The sequence below is a fragment of the Ambystoma mexicanum genome, chromosome 9 (assembly GCF_040938575.1).
Source record: "Ambystoma mexicanum isolate Mex_15411 chromosome 9, UKY_AmexF1_1, whole genome shotgun sequence".
Taxonomy (NCBI): Eukaryota; Metazoa; Chordata; class Amphibia; order Caudata; family Ambystomatidae; genus Ambystoma; species Ambystoma mexicanum.
This window is the reverse complement of record NC_090931.1, coordinates 821,202,820-821,223,265: the sequence shown is the minus strand read 5'-3', so window position 1 is coordinate 821,223,265 and position 20,446 is coordinate 821,202,820. Positions and strand designations below refer to the sequence as shown.

At 44.0% G+C, this 20,446-nt stretch overlaps 1 protein-coding gene across 2 annotated transcripts in view; it reads left to right on the top strand.

Moving 5' to 3' along the window:
* The window catches only part of LOC138488656 (potassium voltage-gated channel subfamily H member 8-like), a 1,777,142-nt gene that overhangs the window by 1,006,845 nt on the left and 749,851 nt on the right, over positions 1-20,446 (top strand). The gene's annotated exons all lie outside the window — the stretch shown is intronic.

The following is a 20,446-nucleotide window of genomic DNA, read 5'->3' as shown; positions in this document are numbered from 1 at the left end:
GTGGAGCCTGGAGTGTGGGAGATTTGGGAGTTCCACAGGGTGACGGTTGGGACTTGGAGCTGGGTAGGGATCCAGGACAGATGCTTGTAACTTTCTCTCCTACCTTTTCATATTCTGCATCTATGTAACTAAGCAAATAAAGCATCTTCTGTTTGTACTTACCTGGCTCAGCCTGGTTCCTGCTCCATGTCATCTCTGATCCAGGCACATCTTGCTTGAGGCAAGATACTACATTGTGCTTCTTTGTACAAGGGTTCTCACCATAGTGTAGCAGATTTGTGACACTATCAATAAAGGTTGTTGCATAATTCAGTCTTTGCGATCACAGAAGAATGAATGAACAAGTGTGTACCTCCCATATTTCAACATTAACACTTACATTAGTTGCAGTTACATGCAGATGCACCGAACAATCATACCAGCCAATACATAACACTGCCACAAACCTGGGCTTTTGACTTCTGTGGAATAACAGAACGCCTGGTAATGGGGTAGCCTACGCACAGTATAAATGAAATCTATGCCTTCTAGACATCATTTCCTCCTGCTGTGACATTTTCCTCTCCAGGCCCCAGTCAGTTTCATAATTTAATTATGGCTTCTCATTTGGGAGGCATTTCCAGACCAGACCCATGGGTTTATTTTACTATAGCGAAGGCAGGGACATCACTCAATTATACAGCCTGTGTTTATACAATTTTTAACACTTATGCTAATGCTGACAGGGGAAACAATGTTTATTCATTGGCACACGTTGCCGAAAGCACAGCTGATCCCACCACTGACACCATCAAATCCACACTATTTTTCAGAGAGCATTACAGAGTCAATAATAAGGTAATTGTACTGGCTCCACAGAATCAAAACAGTTTGAGCTGGGAATACAACTAGGATCAGATCATTAAGACTTAAAAATGTTCTCAGATCTTTAGGCCAGCCGCTCCTCAGGGCATTATGTGTTTATACATGCCCTTGGAGAGTTGGACTATAAAGACCCATGACTCAACTCATCCCTCTTACAGAAAATAACTAAACTTTAGGAGTCATATTTGCACATGACAAATATCACATTATTCATTTAATAAAGAACTGCCTGTGGTGACAGAAAACAGCCCTGGTGCTGCGTCTCAACAAGGACATTACTTTTCTGTGCTTGTTGCTCATTTCTGCCATGAACTAACAGTGAACTTGAATTTCACTCTCTATACAAAACCTGTTCTTTAACAGCATGCAGTCATACCAGTATTAATGTATTTAGAATCTGTTTATTTCCATTTAGCTTGGAAGGATAAAGTGGCAACAATGCCCCAAAGAGCCTCTGAGCACTGCATTTGAGGGCTGAGTGGAAGTGGTGCCCAAGGAAGCGGGCGTTGGAGAATTTGCTTGAAATATTCATGTGTTGTAACAGTTTATTGCCTATGGTCATCTTGTAGTCACGTTTCCATAAGCCAACAATGGGACTTCTAGGCATGATTAGGAGTTACATCCGAGCAACAAATACATGCTGTACAGGACATTCTGTGACTTATTCGAATTGCTTGCCTATGGGCATTTGCTGATTGGTGGCCAGTCCTACTCAATAAACAAATGTGTGATCATGTCTATCTCTAAACACATGAAACAGGAAGTTAATCCCCTGGGAACAAGGCCGCCATGTTTCTTATTTCAGAAGAAGAGAGATACAGATCACAACTGGTACATGTGAGTGATTACAGTTAAATCAATTGATGGCAATGAGTGGGTTGTGAGAGTGGAGACTTACTAAGGAATTGGAGGTGAATGAGTCGTGTGCATCAATGCACTGGGAAGTATGAGTGATTATGTGACCTAGAGGTACTCTGTGGGCCCCAGCGAGATTTGGTGAGGCCAAGAGGCGGTCCCCCCTAAGCTTCCAGATGCACTGTTATATGCACATCTTAATCTAAAGTCCAAAAAGGGTTTACAAGAACATCTGGTTTGCCATTCAGTAGTGAGCCTCAATGTTCAGGCTCTAGTGTGGCAGGTGGGCTCTAATAACAACATATGACATACATGTAATCTCAATGTATAAATAGGGCCTTTCAGGATAGAATAACATGTTATATTGTATTCACTGAAAAATATAACACTATTAAACTTCCACAAAACCGTGGAAGACAATACATCATAATAGAACTACTTGTTATTTAAGAAATAGCTAACACATATTTATAATGCAAGAAGTACAGGACCATCTAACGCTGTCATGCTGCTCCAGCGATAGTGATGCTTACTCAGCTGGACATCAGGCTCTATACCATGATGGAGAGCTCACAGTCCAGAAGCTATGGGTGAATACTCTAACAGTCAATTGAAAAGTCAGGCTTTCTCTTATGCATTCCCAGGCTCGTCTTCACTCTGGCTGCCCACAAGACAGTGAGGGTCTTCACTCTGGCTGCCCACAAGACAGTGATGGTCTTCACTCGGGCTGCCCACAAGACAGTGAGGGTCTTCACTCGGGCTGCCCACAAGACAGTGAGGGTCTTCACTCTGCCTGCCCACAAGACACGTAGGGCCTGATTCACAGAGGTGTTTTATAATGGCGCAATCCCATAGGAAAACGCTCTGTGAGGTAGGCCCTAAGGGTCTACGCGCTGGCTGTCCACAAGACAGAAAGAGTTTTCTCAGGGCCTAAGTCAACCAGGATGCATTGAAGCTGTTCAACTATGGTAAGGAGTCTGATGCTCAAGGTGGGCTTTTAGACCTGCTGGGACAACCCTCGGTGCTATGTAGCGCCATATGTCCACCTGCTCGACAGTGTACTGTTGATAAGGCTTTCATCACAATGTGGCAGGATCCCCGAGGACCATTCCTTTGGCAACTAAGAGCAAATGGATTCTTCAAGGTGCTGCAAAGAGCAACATGTAAGTGGTAGCATGCCAAGGGCAGGCCCTTGACACACAAAAGGATTGCAGGTTTGCCTTTCTTGCAGAGGCTCACTCAGGACTACAAATCAACATGTGCCACAAGAAACAATGTCTTTTACGTAATAGTCCACAGACATCTTCAGGAGAAGGTGGGCTTCTAGCGGTATAACAGCACCCATCAATAGTTGGGATGGATTCCGGACTCTTGCAAGTGGTGCCACCCAAAAGATAGATGAGCCTCTGTAGAAGGGCACTCCTGCTTCTATGAATAGGGCGTGGAAAGTCCAACACTGCACTACAGTACAGCCCTACTGCCCTACTTCTAGAGAAGCAGATTTAAGTAGCCCCTGACACTATGGCAATACTCAAGACTTTTCATTCAGAGTTGCTCTGATGTTCAGTAGAACGGAGAAGGTGCAGCATACAGGTTGAGATCCAGTAACTACTTCTACACTGACAAGAAACACTACATCAAACAAAGGTATTCTCCATATAGTCTCCTTTTATGCTTATCCTCCCACCTCATCTCCTCTTCCCTCTGTCATGCCTCGATCCTTTCTTTCTCCTCTTCCCCGCGTTTTGTTAAATCACCTGAAGGCGGTATTAAATTGTGCACAAGAAAGGAACATGCATAGATGCATCCCACTGCAGGCAACACATGCCATTTTAATGAGGTGTTCAAATGTTGCAGAGGAGGACACAATTTCCTCTAATTCTTCGTCTACTGGAATGTTAATGGGACTTGGGAAATGCAATGGCCTTCCATTGGCAAATGATGTTCCTCTGATAGATGCAGGCCACACAAGGACTTCATAATTCCTTGGCGTATCAAAATAAAGCGGAAACGCCTGTATAAGTCTGCTTCACCGTGTGACTTGTGTTTAATGTCAGGGCACTGCAGCCAAATGCAGTGGCATCTTATAGCTCAGAACAGAGTGAGTTCCAGATCATTGAGGCAGAACCCAGCAGGGATTGCCTCACGGTTTCTTGCCTTGTGTGGTTTTACCTTTTGTTAAGCACAGCTTCTAATTGATGTGTGGTGCCTGTGAACTTCCAGAGGTAGGAACTAGGGCTCCTGGCTACTCTGAAGAATTAGGCAAGGCTTGCGGCATAAACCAAAGCCGCGATCGCAGCAATGCAATGGTCTAAACGGCTGGGTCATGGGAAGCGACAGGCTGCATCAATTGTGTATCACTTTAACCGTCTTTTGTGTCAGTGTTACTTTTCCTGCCTAAGGATTTTTTCTCTAAAATGTTAACTAAGATGACCCGTTTTAGGAACAGTCACAAGCAAGCACACATTCGGAGCAAGCCCATCGTGGGCAAAGCACCTCTTGCAAGGCTCCACTAGGAAAGGCATACAATGTTATGCATCATTTCACAGGGGCTTAGCTCTGCGCCGCACGCTCCTGCGCTCGCTACGCCTAGGAAGATCTAGGTGGGGGAAGCACGAGAGCGGCCTACACAGATGTAAGCTCACCATTCCCCACCGCTGAGCCAGTGCTGCCTGCAAGGGTTGCACACTGCTGCTGATGCAGTCACACAGGACCAGCGGATTATGTAGGCTCAGCTCAGTCTGGTCCTCTGGATATTGAGCAGCTGATCACCCAATCTCTACACTGGTTTTATCCATCTCTGCATAGGCAGGGAAGGAAACCACAGCGCACATCCCCTCACTGTGCGGCAGAGTGCATTAGCACGCCTGGTAGTCTCCATGTAATATGCTACAGCAGCCAGGGTGCACACAACTCTGGTAAGTCCAGTCAGGATCCGTGCAAATGAGGGAAGCCCTTTCTTTCTTGCTCCAGAGAAATGGGCATCCAATCACTGAGGCCAGGAGACAGTTACCTAAGTAACATCAAAGGGATGCAGAGTGTTCACAGAGTTGGACACTGAAGTACCAGACATAGGGAGTTAGTTATCAGGTAAGACACGTGGTTTATCATGTCTCAGTAATGCAGCCCACCAGCAGAGCGCCCTCTTCTCACTCAGTCTCCTCCAGCTGCCATTCTCTCAATGACACCCTGCGTTCTCATTCTAGCACTCACTCCACTCAACCATACATCACATTCCACACACATTCTTACTTCATCAAGCATTCTACACACCTCCCTCCCTTAACACCTAACAATTACAGCAAGAATGGTTGTTTGTAAAGAGAAAGAAAATAATGAAAAAATAAACACATGTTTTTAACTACTACCCATACGTATCACATTTCCCAACACATAGGGCCTCATTACACGGTAGGCGGTAAGGGTTTACCAGTATTTTACCGGTACCGGTAAACCCTTACCGCCTTACTACGAGTTCCCTTTGCGGGTTGGGGAATTTAACGCCTGCTTTTTGCAGGCGGTAAAAACCAACCCGCAAAGGGACCAGGGAGCTAATTACGGTACCGCAATTTGCGGTACCGTAATTAGCGCCTTCCCCATTCCCATAGAGCCATAGGGGACAAAAATGGGAATGGGGAAGGGCAATGGGGGAAGGGGGAATTACCGCCCCACCAACCTTGGAATAGGGCGGTAATTCCCCTTTCCACCAAGGCGGTGCCGGTATTTTACCGGCATGGACCAAGGTGCTAATAGCACATTGGTCCACCGCCATCCGTGTAATGAGGCCCATAGTCCTTGGATGTTTTAGGACACCTTGCCTTCCTTCCAGACTTCCTTCCTGCAACATTTTTCCACTCACATCCCCAAGATCAGGTACATCCCTAACCTTCACCACTCTCCCAACATTAAAAGTCCTACCATTTTATATCATAACAGCATTGTGTAAAACATTCTTCACTCTACACGGCCTTGACCACTTAATTTGTCCCTGTCTCAAAGGCATTGTCAACTTCACCATCACCAGATCACCCATTTGCAAATTACTTCCTTTGACTGCCTTCCTTCTGTCAAAATTCTTCTTGTTGGTCATATGCCTCTTTCGGATACGCAACCCAACTCATTCCCAAGACCATCTTGCTTTCTTCATCCATGGAGCGCACAACTTACAATTAGCCTTCCTCCCCCTACTCAACTCAAAGGGGGATACACCTGTCGGCTCACATGGCGAGGAACAATGCGCTTCAATCCTACTCTGCTACTCCGTCCCGGTCTTCACCATTTGCCCATGCCCACCTTATGCAATCCTTTATAACCTTGTTGAACCTTTCGGCCACACCATTGGCCTGGGGGTGATAAATGGGCGTAAATGTGTGCTCTACCCCATTCTCTTCTAAGTACCGACACATATATTTGGACTTCAATTGAACACCATTATCAGTGATCACTTCACACGGATATCCATCCCGTTTAAATGCAAATTCCATCCACCCTATGACATCCCTAGTAGTAATGCTCCTAGTGATCCTCACTTCCACCCATTTTGACAATGTATCAATCAAAACAATGCACTTCTTCTACACACCCTTACTCCAAATTGGGCCCACAGTGTCCATACCGACCTTCTCCGATGGCATTCGGGGAACAGACGCTAAATTCATGGGACTCTCTCTCACACCAAACATTTGAAAGTCTCAATACATTTTAAATAACATTTGGCCATGCCCACAAAAGAATGCAATTGATCCTTATTTGTTGGTTCTGCTACATTCTTCATGTTATCTACCAATGTCTGTTTAACATTGACACCCTTGGCTGAAACAGTATGCCCCATCACACATTTCGAAACTTAAATTGAGTCCCTTTTCTACCAGTATGCTCATCACCTTCTTTAATCTGTGATCATGTGTACATTGAATCTGGGGCAAATACCAAAACATTGTCCTGAAACCAGATCACACGTTCCTTATCCTTTAGTATTTCGATGCATGATCCGGTGGAAATATACGCAGCCAAAACTAGGCCAAATGGCATCCTTACAAATTGATAAAGGCTGAGAAAGCTGAGCATGATGCGTAGCAGGTCTTGGCTGTGACGTGCAGCCTCCTGAGAACATGAATACCCAAAAGAACAGGAACTAATCATATGTGGGTATGTGTAGCACACTAGAACACCACATACATAGGTCAGGATACAAGTGATTCCCAAAAAGGCGCCCATTTCCCTTTAAGGGTTTGACAACTTTTGCCAAAAAAATGGCAAACTTTTTGTTGATTCATATGTGAGCCTTCAGATATGTTCGAGCATCGTTCCTTCCCTTCCCGGCAGTAGATTGTCAACAACTGCTGCCATTGGCCAAGTGGCTCATCTTTCTCAGGGATTATGTACTGTTCAGGTCTATAGGCATATCATGGACACTTATTCTGCAAATATGGTGAGCTATGTAAGAGATAAAGGGAAAAGCACCATTAATTTGCACATAAAGGTCATTGTTGGCCCCTTCTCGGACAATCAGAATGCTCGGGATGCAGTCATTAATGGCTGGTATTAACTGCATTCCAAACCATCTTCAGAAGCTGACTAGAAAACAACATAAAACATTTATGTATCTGCATTCAACAAACAGTCATGGAATTTCCCAGCAAGATTTCTTTCAACAAGATACATTTTTCTTTCACTGCCACTTCAATTTCATTGGCAACATCCAGTTTAACACATCAGAAAGAAAGCTAAATCATGATGAGTTTATGGCCCTTTGGAACATGCATGGATGTGATTACACCAGAATAATTCCAAATATCCAAATAACCGGACAAACTCAAGAATATGGCAAGTTAATGTTTTATCAACAATTATCTAAAACAGGGAGTTTACAACGAACATCAACGGACTTACACTCAATCTTTCAATGATCTCCACCAAAAATACAATTCTTATACTCAATTATGCGTCAGAGTGACGTCATATTATGTATCAATAGTGAAAAACCTATCAAGGGTCAGGATTGGTTAAGGGAAACATCTAGATATACAATCGTATAGGAGCTAGGATTGTTATTGGTTGTCTTTTATCAGGTGGATAATTTATGCCTATCTCTTCAAGCGTGTAATTTCAGAAACATTAGATACCCAGTTTCTCATTGGTCTTACAAGCTATAAGGTCCTTCGTTATACAGACTAATACAATTGATTGGCATGCTTGTGCCATTTCTGGAACATTCGGTTCATTTAGCAGCACGTAAGCCCAGACCCAGGTACAGGGAGATAGGACTGGAAGCTACCCCACCACCTAATTAGCCTAGCATCTCTCATCACCCATGCCTTCTGCCATGAAATTGTCTTCGTACTTGGCCTTGTATAGTATTCTCGTCTTTGGGAATACACGGGAGTGAGGGCATTCGCTATCGTGACTGGAACTCTAAGTTCAAGCTCTATTTCCATCCTTGGCTCACGTGACGGGAGACCACAATCTGGTCCGTTTTGCTGTTTTTAAATGCTCTGAATGAATTAAAACTTGGCATCCTTTGTGTTCTTTCTTGCACCTTAATGTGAGAAGATTCATCCTCTGCACACTCATTCTTCTTCAGAGTAGATAGCTGACCTTGATTTCTAAGATCTTGACTTCAGGCCAGGCAGCCTTGCCATGCAGCTCCATGAGCCTGCCATTCTGCTGCGACACAGCTTTCCATTCTCCCTTCATGGTTTCTGGCATATTTATTTCAAGATACCAATGTCCAGTTTCTGTACAATGCCGGCTTATCCTGCATTCTATTTTCTACTCATAAATAGCCTATAAAGTGACTTGGTCTACCTTGCGTTTCAGTGTTGGTACATTTATTGAACTTCTGTTTTCTGCAGCACTTTGTTAAGATGTAATCCTCTTCTTTTCTACGTTGATAGTTTACTTGATTCCTTACTTAGTACTTTGTTCTCTAGGATCCATACATTGTCTTTATTCAGTATCTTGGGACGTTGTGCACACTTTCTTATGACGTCATCAGTTCATTTGCTTAGCTCTTTCTCATATTCCTTCGGGGAGTTCCTCCTGCAGGTTGTCATTAGTTCGGGGGTACATTCGATAGGGTTGTCTCAATGGGTATCTCCTTCCAAACACTTGCTGCAGTATTGGTACAATATCTCCAATACAGGGGAGTTAAAGTGGCTGGATCATCCTGCAGATGTATACAGCTGCTCCTCTACAATGAGATGATGCTTTCAGTTTTGCACAGAGAGCCTGTCACTTGTACATTGCACTCAATGGATGCTGATATGAAAACTGTTCCAATTTAAGCAAGTTTACACTTAAAATGCTTAACTTGTAAAGATCATTTTGTTATATAAATATTACAAAAATAAAAACACTTCATTTAGTAATTAGTTTTGTGTTTTTACTCACTATTAAACTATAATTATTTACTTCACCACAACTACAAACTTGTTAGGGCTCGTTATCGCTTCCCAATTTATGGACCTCTGAGAACTTGGGATGGGTCATTATCAAATGATAATCATCACACCTCTGTCTACAAAGTTATATTATTCAACTTTTCTTAAAATGATTGACAATATTTGTTGAGAAGTCGAAAAATGTACAGTTCTTCCCACTTTTCACAAATAGCACAAAGTTACTCTTGGGCATATGAGGTGGAGTAGGGGGTTCCAATCTGGTGTGTGATTTACTCTTGGGCACATGTGGTGCAGTAAGGGTTTCCAATTTGCTGTGTGGATTAGTCTTGGGCCTATACTTATAATTATAAATGTTCCTTTATAAGCTCAAGACCGGGATTCAAACCTGTGTTGTTAGGTGTTGTCTTGCTTTCAAGACAAATGCTTTGCCCCTGAGCTATCCTCCTGCCCCTGCAGGAGGTAGAGTACGGGTTTCCAATTCCTTGCACACACCCCATATGATTCAGATCAGAATTTAAGACAATGGCCCTGATTCATGGAATTATTTGTGTGTAAAACAGGGATTTGCGTGCCATTCTGCCTCAAATCCCTGTTTGACGAATGGGGATTTGCAGACAGAATGGCATGCAAATTCCCGTTTTACACGCAAATAATTCCATGAATCAGGGCAAAAAGGTTTATTCTTGGGGCAGTACCTCTGCTTGGTCTGCTCAGGCCAGGGGGGCATTTCTGGCAATGTGAGTTTCCACAATGGGAGAAGGTGATTATGGCCGGACAGTCTGACTGTACTAGATTCCAGTAGTCATGAAAAGTCTGCAAAAACGTATGTTTGCCAAACCCGACACATCTAAATTCGAGCAAGATCAAGCAAGTCAAATTTCTACAACTTTTAAAGAGGTTCAGGCAAAAAAAGGCTTAAGCTACTTCAAGACTTCAAAATGTTGGAAAGAAGGGGTGGAAAGGTCATAGGAGCTCAGACGAAAGTAACAGAGTCTGTTTCAAGACTAATTACAATCTGGTGTTCTGTAAGGACAAACATGAAATCTTTGCAAGCAGTTTTTGAAATCGGAAAATAACTCCTAATATTTGGGTAAAAATAATTCCTTTTATGTGTTTTCGCAACCACAAATGGAATTACTTAATTGCATAACAACGGGGTTTGTACTAATTTAATTTACTTCAGGCTTTAGAAGGTGTGAGGAATTTGACCATCTGCAGGGGGAGAGTGTACACCCCTGGGCTTTATGATTTTTTAATAATGAGAATGAAAGATGGGAGATCGACCTCTGAGAACTGTGTGAGGACATCTGCTTCCCGCACAAAACGCATGGTCACATGTACTCTGGGAAGACACAGCCTAGAGGTGCCGTCTTCACCTGTCATATTCAGCTGGAATGTGACAGCCCCGGGTACATCAAAGCATCACCAGAAGGGGGAAGGCACAGCTTCATCCAGCCATGAGCAGCCTAATTTAAATATCAGAGGTTGCATGGATCTGCATTCCTTTTGGCTACTCCGGCTGGTGGCAATGCATACTAACGAGATAATTGAAGCAACCCTGGAGGAGAGGCTTGGTTGCCCGAAGAGACAACAGGAAGGCGGGACTAACACTCCTTTGGTATCCAATCTGTCAACTTGAAGCTAGTTCCCACCTCTCTGTATGGAAGGCAGTGAATGACCTGTCTGAGTTCAGCAGTTACCGCAGGTGTCCCTTCAGAGCAGACCTCTTTCAGAGGGATGAAGAATGTGATTTGGGAGAGACAGGAAGTCTGCTCCCAGCACATACTTCAAAGGAAGCCTGCAGTTTAATCAAGTGTCACAGAGGGCTCAGTTAACTAGAGAGACACTTTAATCTACAACAGATGGGAAGATGGGTGGGATTGAGGCATATGTTGTCACCCCTTGTCTGTTCTGTTACAGAGCACCCTGGTCCTGACCTCATGTATAACAGACGATTGTTGGTGGGGACCCAGGATTGGTTAATTAAGGTGGGCTTAGCCTGCACCAATCACAAGGGCCCATTTGGCTTTAAAAGAGGGATGAACCCCTCCCTAGACAGATCATCTGAAGACTTCAAAAGGAGTAAGAAGAAGGACTCTTCTTCTTACTCAAAGAGTAAGAAGTTTGGGTCCAAGGAGACCCAAACTGAAGGTACAGTCTACCTTACATCTTTTGCCAGTGAAGGAAGGGCAGGAGTTCCAAGAGGGAAGCAAGATCCCTCCACATAAAATCTCCCAGGGAACAGAGGGAGATAATAGACTCAGAGGACCCATCCAGCAGCTCCAGAACTGGTACCCAGCCAGCACACAGTGTGCCCTGCTGGGTTCTGCCAGCAAGCTTCCTAGTTGGGAAGTGCCAGAAAGTCTCACACCTGAGCTTTGGGCCATCTGCCTTGAAAGGACACACGCCCTGCTAATAAGCTGGGAGGAGTTCCACACAAGCATCATCCAGCGTCCATCTTTTAAGGACATTTCGAGACAGTCGAGACCTTGAACCGCATACAGCTGCACCGCTGACTGTTGTCACGCCGCAGTCACAAGATCCGTCCAAGTCGCCTCGACCAGCATTCCAGATCCACCAACCAGCACTGAGACAATGATTCTTGGCCCCAAACCACCGCGCCAGACAGCCTGCAGATGTCCATCCAGCTCTGCTTGCCAAACTGCCTGCCACCTGGAACCCGCAGCTGTCTCCCACCACTAACTCTGTCTCAAGGGCTGCAAAGCGCCCTGGAACCTCCTTGCCACTGTTGAACACTAAGAACCTCTTCAGCATCAAGTACATTGTGGTTCTTCCCCAATGGTCCTTCTCCAAAGGCCCCTAAAAATAGTTACGACACTTTGCCCACTTGGTGCTGGAATCGAATAACGTTGAACTGTAAGACTGATTACTTTACCAACTACCCTCCTGTCAGTATCCAGAGTTGCACCCCTTTCCTTCGATAAACTCTCTATCCTCTGTGTTCCTTTACAGGGTGGATCATATTTGTAGTGTGCTAGAACTGTCTGTTGAAGTAATAATAAAGTAGATATTTTTCTACAACCTTGACTGCACAGTCCCTTTTGTCATTGGGTAATATTTGTATTTTCGCTGTGTTGCAACTAACCACCGATCCACGACCTTGCAGAGATAAGCCTGCTGTTCCATCCACGTTACCAAAATTGGACAAGGGGGTCTTATAATTCACTTGTTTTCCAATCTGTTCGGATCTCTTCTGGTGTACTAGAGGTGTGGGGTTGATAGATGGTTTAGAAATTATATTCATCCCTGGCCCACTGGTGCCCCGGAAGTTGATTTGTCACAGAAGGGCAAAAGTGTCAGACCTCCCTGATCAAACCCAAACTTAGCTGCTGGGGCTTCCCTAGAATTCAAGGAATGTCGTGAGACATACAATGATTCAAGGGCTGCTTAATGCTTCCTGGACTCACTCGGGGTGCCTCGAATCTCGAAAATGAAGTTTGAGGAGCTTCTGCATCTCTTCTCGAGAAGTTCATCCAAGACTTGATTCCAGTGCAATGCACATGTACAGACTGAGCAACACCTGTTCATCAACCGCACACCCTTACAAGAGGACATTACACATTACATTCAGCAGCTAGTAGCAGCATGCTGTAACGACTGATCAACTGACATGAGCATAGTCTCCACTTTATGTATACCTCTGTAGCACCCAGAGGCGTTGCTAGGGGGGGCGGAGAGTGCTAAAGCCCTGGATAGAAGCACAGGGACCGCAACCAAAAGGCTAGCTAGCCCTGAGTCCCGACAGTCCCAACATTAACGTAGCCCCGTATCTTTTCCAGACCTAGCAACAGGTTTTCCAAACCTGGTAGCAGCTGTGATAACAGTGACATGGAAGTGGCTGTATCTCCTTCAGTACGTAACGGCAATAGTATGCATTATTTAGCCATTTAAAAAGCGTAACAGAAGGATCATGGCTCAGCAGAAGCTGTGGGTGGCACGTATTTGATGAAAACCACCCACGCGCTAGTTTCAAGTACTCCAAGCCCGGAATCCTTGAAGATAAAAAGTGGACTCTCAAACGAAATACTTCACCTCCCACTTCTGACGGCACTCTGTCTGGCATTCCTATCTGCGTGCTGTGCAGTGCAGCTTGGGTAACTCTCTTGCTGCTCCTCTGGGGCTGGGAGGATAGCTCGGAGGCAACACGATTGTCTTGGGAGCAAGGCAACGCCGAGCAGTACGGGTTCGAAAAATAGAGGCTGGACACCATGAGAACCAATTTTTTAGTTTAACTTACTGGCCCTCTGTCTTGTGTGTAGTCTTTCTTTTCCTCTGGCCAAATCCTTATCAATCAGGGTGTGTCATATCCTGGAAACATAGAACCCCACTAGCCCTTTAAATTAAAAAGAATGTAAGGAAACCCCCCTTCACATCGATGTGAAACCCCTAGCAATCAAAGCATCCAAACCACGCCCTAACAGTCGACGTCACAGGCCGTATGGATGGATTGGAGGGAATCCCAAGCACGAGATGAGGAAGATAATAATGAGGAGGACAGGTAACTAGTCAGAGCACTGCCTCTTTGTTTCTCTTCTTCGTGTCAGTCCTTCCTCTATTAGGAGCGACCAAGCAGTAGTCAGTCTTCAGCCGACAAAACTTGGCCTCCAAACATAATGCATGCTACATGTATGACCCACAGAGAAATACAGGTTTCAACACAAAACACAGGCATGGAAGGGACTGATAGGACATTTGTTCAATTTAAACAGCAGTCAGATAAGATCTTCTTCTGTCGACCGCAAAATCAAACCACAACATTGCTGCCAGCAAAGGCACACCAGCAGGAGACACACATCCAGGTGTCAAACAACCAAGCAAAGCAGTGAAAGCAGGTGACACACTCACAATTTACAAAAAGCCTCACTATGAACCTTGCAGTAGTGAGAAAGCAAGCATTGTTAGAAATACCGCCTCCTTTACAACAAAAAGTTTGATTGTGGGGATGTAATGTGGAGGTAATTACCACCACACAAATGCAATGGATGCAGCGTTACTCATGTGGTACGATTCTGCATGCAGTTATACAGCGTGTATCCAATGGAGTCCAACGGGACTCCTAAATGGGGAATACCCACAGGGTCCGCATGGCTCGAAATCACATGGACCATTATTGTCACTTCATTGTAACCATGTGTGGTAAGGGTATTGTGGCGTTATTACCAGCGGCAGTACATCAAAACACTCATATAGGCACAAAGCATAAATCATGGAAAAACATCAAGGTATGACCTCCGTCCAGGGCTCCTCTACCTGAAATTTGGTGAAAGGGGGGATTTCACCTACAAAATCACAGAGCCTGAGGAACATTTGGCAGAAGGAGTGATTGCAGTTGAGCCCAGAATGTGTGCATTTGCAAACCCACAATAGACTCATGATAGTTGAAGATACACTAAATTGCTTCAACAAAGCCTGGTACGCCAATCTACACAGTGGAAAGTACATGCATGTCCAAACAACCACGTATCACAGCAGTGTTTGAGCTGTAAGTAATACATGGCTCAAGGAGACCCAAGATAACAGGCAAAGAGACATATCAATATGGTGAGGAACTGCCTAAACCTTCATCTCCGAAGCAAGGATAATGCACATTTTTAGGACTAAACAAAAATAATTGCCAGAGATCCGCTTCAAATATCAGAATAAAGGTGCAATGATGCAGGGTGGCATTGTGCAGGCAGGCAGCGAATTAGCACAGTAAGCACCCCTAGATAGACACTCCAGGTGTGGGAACATGCACTTTCTCAGGCCATCCTGCAGAGAGGGGGCACACAATAATCAAATAACAGAGTGGTGCTAATGTCAGGCCTCCAAAGAAGACTTACAATGTTTGCCCTACTGAGGCCACTCGTACAACATCACAAGTCCTCGTCTGTGGCAATAGCAATACCCCCACCCCGAGGAAAGATTCTTAAAGAGCATCCATATCCGCTGCACTGCCATATCCACATATTAATGCACTTCATTCAAAGGCAAAGTGGAACAAAAGGAGCAAAAACATCTAGCATTTACCTGGAGGGTTTTCCGCCACTTTACCTTACAAAGGGTGAATTACCACTGGTGGAATTACCGTCTGCAGTAAACCCCCCAAACCCCAAATTATGGGACTCAGTAACAGGGAATAGCACCACCTTGAAATCTGAAGAATGTATCGCCATTTTTGAGGTAGTAATATGGTGGTTAAGGGAAATGGGTTTGGCAGATTTACCACTAGTAGATCCTCTAATTGAGGGCTCAAATCTCTATTTGTGCCACAAAACAAAAACATAGCATACAAGCAGATATAACTGGTGTTACCCGGGCTACAGAGTAACCAAAGTTTGAATATGGTTTTCCTCTGCTGCCCTTGCTGCCTATTTACGTTTAGTATCAGATGACTCCATCAGCCTGTTGTTTGTCTTGTCTCTGTTCTGGTGAGGCTTGCTGTCTCATTGCTGCCTGTCTGCTTGCTTGTGCTTGAAGGCTCATGCGGTGTTGTTTAACTGTCTCTGTTGACTTTGCTGCCTCTTTATGCTGAGCATCAGACGAGTTTCCAAAAGTAGATCGTCTCTTGGGTAGCATGATGATTGAAATACAGGTTTTTGTCATTGGGGATAGTTACTTCTTGTGTGTTGATAAGACATATTTCCCGGATTTCCTTCATTAATTTTCCCAGATTGCTTGTACTAATGTTTGGTGCATTCATACCTTTTATGATGGTAAATGTTCAGCTTTTGTTTTGGTTGCTACTTAAGCCACATTGCTACAATCGTTCGTTAAGCAAAACAAGCATCAGCTCTACTTTCATCCACCAGAGACAACGCCTCAGCAACTTCAAATTAAGCAAAATAAGCATTTGCTTTGATTTTCTCCATCCAGGCCACCACTTCAGCAACTTTAAACCACACTATTAGATTGCGGGTAGTTCCTCCTTCGTTTCTATAGCGGACAAACTGACACTTTCAAAAATATATATTAGATATAAGATTCCGTTTACCTCTTTTTAATTATTAATTTTGTAATTATTGTACTTATAAAATATTGTGCCACTGCACATGTGGGTAGGGTATTCTGTATAAATAATTTAAAATTAATCAAAATAAAAACATAGCAATGGGAAGAAGACAAAGATGTTTCATCAAACATGCAATTGAATAGGTCACATGTCATAAAAACCCTGGTTGCGGAGCTTGCATGTGCAGCCTGTTCCGTACCTTTAGGAGACAGCGCCTGGACACCCGGACAGGAGGATGAGTCCTGTCACAGAAAGCCACTTCATATGACACCCAATTAAAAATCAGTCTAGTCGTCATCACTGGGAATCAAATATTGACATGGAAAAAAGCATTCCCAGGCATTTACAAAATAATTCACTGTGGGAAGAGGAACAGGCCAAGATCTCAAACATACAACAAATGTCTTCTCCATTGGCACTGGGATAATAAATCACTTCAGTACTTGCTGAATATTGCCAAGAGTCTCTTAGAAATCACGCAAAGGAATCTGGGTTCTTAGAAAAACATACTAACTCCTTAAAATATGTGAAAGTAGAAACATCAATGATTTGTCTGGTAGATGTAGGAAGAATCATGTAACAGCTACGGGCATACCAGCGGGAACTACCTTAATTGTTATGGGACATACGTCTCGCAGGTTGCAAGCCATAGATATTTCTGATATCATGTAAAATGTATGGGGTTGCAAAAAAGCAGACATCAACTCTGCCACCACCAATAAGGATGAAGCAAGACGTACCTGTTACAGCAGGGCAATGCACCAAATTGATGAGCAAAGAAAGACATTGCTGCAAAAGACATAAAGTAAGGTCCTATGTTTAGTTAAACACAATCCTGCTCGAGGGCACTCAAATGAGACCAGGAAGCAACCATCTTTCCATTTTCAATTTTACATGAGTCAGAAACATCCTTATGTTGTAAGAAGGTCTTTTGTGAGTAGTACAAAGTGTTCAACATTGTTACCTCAGGGAGGTTGGATTTGGGATCCAAATCTCTCAAACAAAAGAGCAATGTAGCAGAAGGCAGCCATGAAGACTATCGCCCGCAATGTCGGTCTTTTGCCTCTCTCCTTGCTCCACCTTTCTTTGTGGAAGGGGTCAATCCCACCCTGCTCCTGCTGAACAGTCCCACCTCCACATCCCCACACCACCAGCCCCGCGCCCACCGGCACTCAACTTTTCTGGCCATCGGGGACTCCTCACTCCAGGCCGCATCCCCGGAAAATAGACTTACACCATGTCTCGCAACAGGACACAGCCTTGTGTACGTCGGTTCCCTGAGGATTCGGTCTAGAGACCGCAATCAGGAAGTTAGTACTGACTTCCTCACAGCCAATCAGTGTGTTCAAACTGCAGTCTATAAGTCCTGGTAATGACTTTTTTCCAACCATTTTCTTTGAACAAGACCCTTCAATTTAACACACCAATATGAATGATAAAACATGAAACAATGCCTTCGCTTTCTCGTAGGGAAACCATCACTTTTACAGTTTTACATTACTTCTAATGCACGCTTATGGTAAACAGTTCCAGGTCAACCCAGTTTACAATTAAAAGGCTTACCCTATAAGGACAGCCTTGTTATTTAACTATTACATAGAAAAACCACATGTATTTTATTAAAATGTTGTGCGTGTTTACTTTATTCACTGTTAAAATAATGTTTTTTACTTCACCACCACAACTCCCAAACCTACATTGCTATTACTACTATATGCTAATAGCCTCGTAGACCTCAATTGTAGTAATTATTACTCGGGATAATGGCCATTGCCATTTGCTTGATCCTGGGCCATAAATTGAGGGAAGAATATTATCCCCAAATAATGACCCCTCCCTCGATCTATAACACTACAGTACACTATGCCCCCACTGAGTAGATCAGGGTTGTCCAACTCCATGCCTTGAGGGCCAGTATCCATGCTGGGTTTTCAGGATACCCCTCATTAATATTTATGAGATAAAAGTGCATACAATGATTCTAAATGTATGCACATTTTTCCACATGAATATTAATGAGGGATCCTGAAAACCCACCAAGATTCCGGCCCTCGGAGTTGGGCATCCCTGGAGTAGATCAACAATGTTAAAGTGATTTCTTGGTCGTCTACTCACTATGGTGTGAACCCAGAACTGGAGGGTAGAAGACCAAGGCTTCATATTTTGTGCATTTTTACCATCTATGTTTGTACTTATTTATTGGGGAATAACACATGTAATTCTGATTTAATCATTATTGTGTATGGCAATTGCATCGTATGAGATTTGTTAAAATAAATATCATTTTATGATTGCTTCTTTTATGGAAAATTTAGCAATTCAAAAGAAAGCTTAATGAATTGAGTCCAAAGCAGGAAGGACCACAGAACATGCTGAGCAGACTGCATACATGCAGTGAAACAGGCAGGACGGTCTGGGATATTGCAAATGCAGTCAGATTTCCAGGGCGTCTACTTGGAAATTGCTGCAATGGTAACTTTGCGAGCAGAATGCTCTAAAAACAATCTGATCACGTATATCTTTTAAAATAAAATTGATTAAGGTGAAACTGACACATCCTCATGAACTATATCCTCCATTAAAACAATACCCCACCTAGAATTATATCAATTAAGCAAGAGCCGAGCTGTGCCCACGGTGCTACCGAGGCAGCAAGGTCTAATAGAATTCATAGATATTGAATGCGCGTCTGCTCTGTTGAAGTCATAAGGCCTTATTATGAGCATGCCGGTCCAGAAAAAACACTGGTAAAACGGCTGGTAATATCAGCTCTGGCATTTTTTCTGAACAGGCATAACTGGAGTCTGCCATTAGGGGCAGTGAACCACCAGCAAGCTGGTCGTGCCAGTAGTTCAGGCCCCTACAGGCATACAATTCACAGAATCACAGTGATTCAAGGGTTCCCATCTCATAGAGTACTATTGGAATGGAAACTTACCGCCGTTGCTGGCACCGGGATGTTGGGCACCGGTAACGGTAAGAGGAGTTTGCCGGTAACCCACCGGTAGTATGGGAGGGTTACCTGCAAACTCCTAATGAGGGACATAGACTCAATAGAATGATGTAATCATGAATCAGACCGATGTTGTGTGTCTAGCATTCCTAAAACAGCAGTCCCTTCCACAATAAAGACATGAAATGCTTGTAATGTTTATCACAGGTTAGCCACAAACAGTGCTATTTGCTTATATGACTTCCATATAGTTTGTTGGTTGTTTGGAGAGTCCGGAGGAGAGATTGGAATACGACTCCTGCATTACCGGGCGCCATATGCTGCATCTCATATAGGAACCAGGATTCGTTAGGAGTCAGACAATGGTGGCTTCAAAGGGTGGAAAATTAGTTGTTGTACCCACTGTTCAGGGCATCTTATTCTCCTTGGTTACCAATTTCTGAGTTGGAAACTGTAGCCCACTCCTTGTTGGGTGCGGGAAGGAGACTGCAGCCCGCTGAGTAATCCTTTAGCTTCCAGTCTGACCCTCAGAGCCTCACAATTTCGAAAGAGAAGGGAAGAAAGAGAGAATAAGTACAAGGTTTTCTAGGCAGAAGACCCTCCACCAGAATCGGGTACTCCCAGAATGGGTCAGGGAATTAATTCCCAAAGCAAAGGACCACCTCCTGACAAGATACAATCCCAAAGGCTTGTCATGCATTAGGGACCCTGACTACAGCTCCACCTAAGCTGTGACAACAAATTCACAGACTTCAGAAGCAGACACTGAGATAGGGGAGAGGTGGAAGAGGCACTAAACCCACCGGCTTTTGAAAAAGGAGCCACCCCCAAACCAGGATGCCGCAAGGGAAAATGTGGTTCAGGGTGGTTGAAGTAGACCAGCAAGTCCACAGATGTATTGCTTCCACCAATGGTGTTTCCCATAAGACAATATTTAGCGTATCCGCCCCTGTTCCTTCCCAGTCTGCACATTGAATCCATAAACATGTGATAAGGCTGCACACACTTTAACACATGACATAACCAGCTACACCTTAACCAGTGCAAGGGAAGAATCTTAAAGGCAATCTTAAAGGATGGAGAGGGAGGACCTGGTCGTTCTCTGCCTTGCAGAGTCTACACACCCAGTCACAGAAGGATGCTCTAATAGTGGAGAAACCCCCTATGGCAGAGCATAGCTGGAGGCGCCCAACACCCTGCCAGAAGCATTCCACGAGTGTCAGGCATCAGGGTATTGTCAAAAATAAAACATGCAGAAACACAAATGTCGTCTGGACAAACTACAGAGCTGAAGCTCTCCACAGCACCCCAACAATCAAATGAGCACAAAAAAACAGAAAGAACAAAAGTAATGAACTT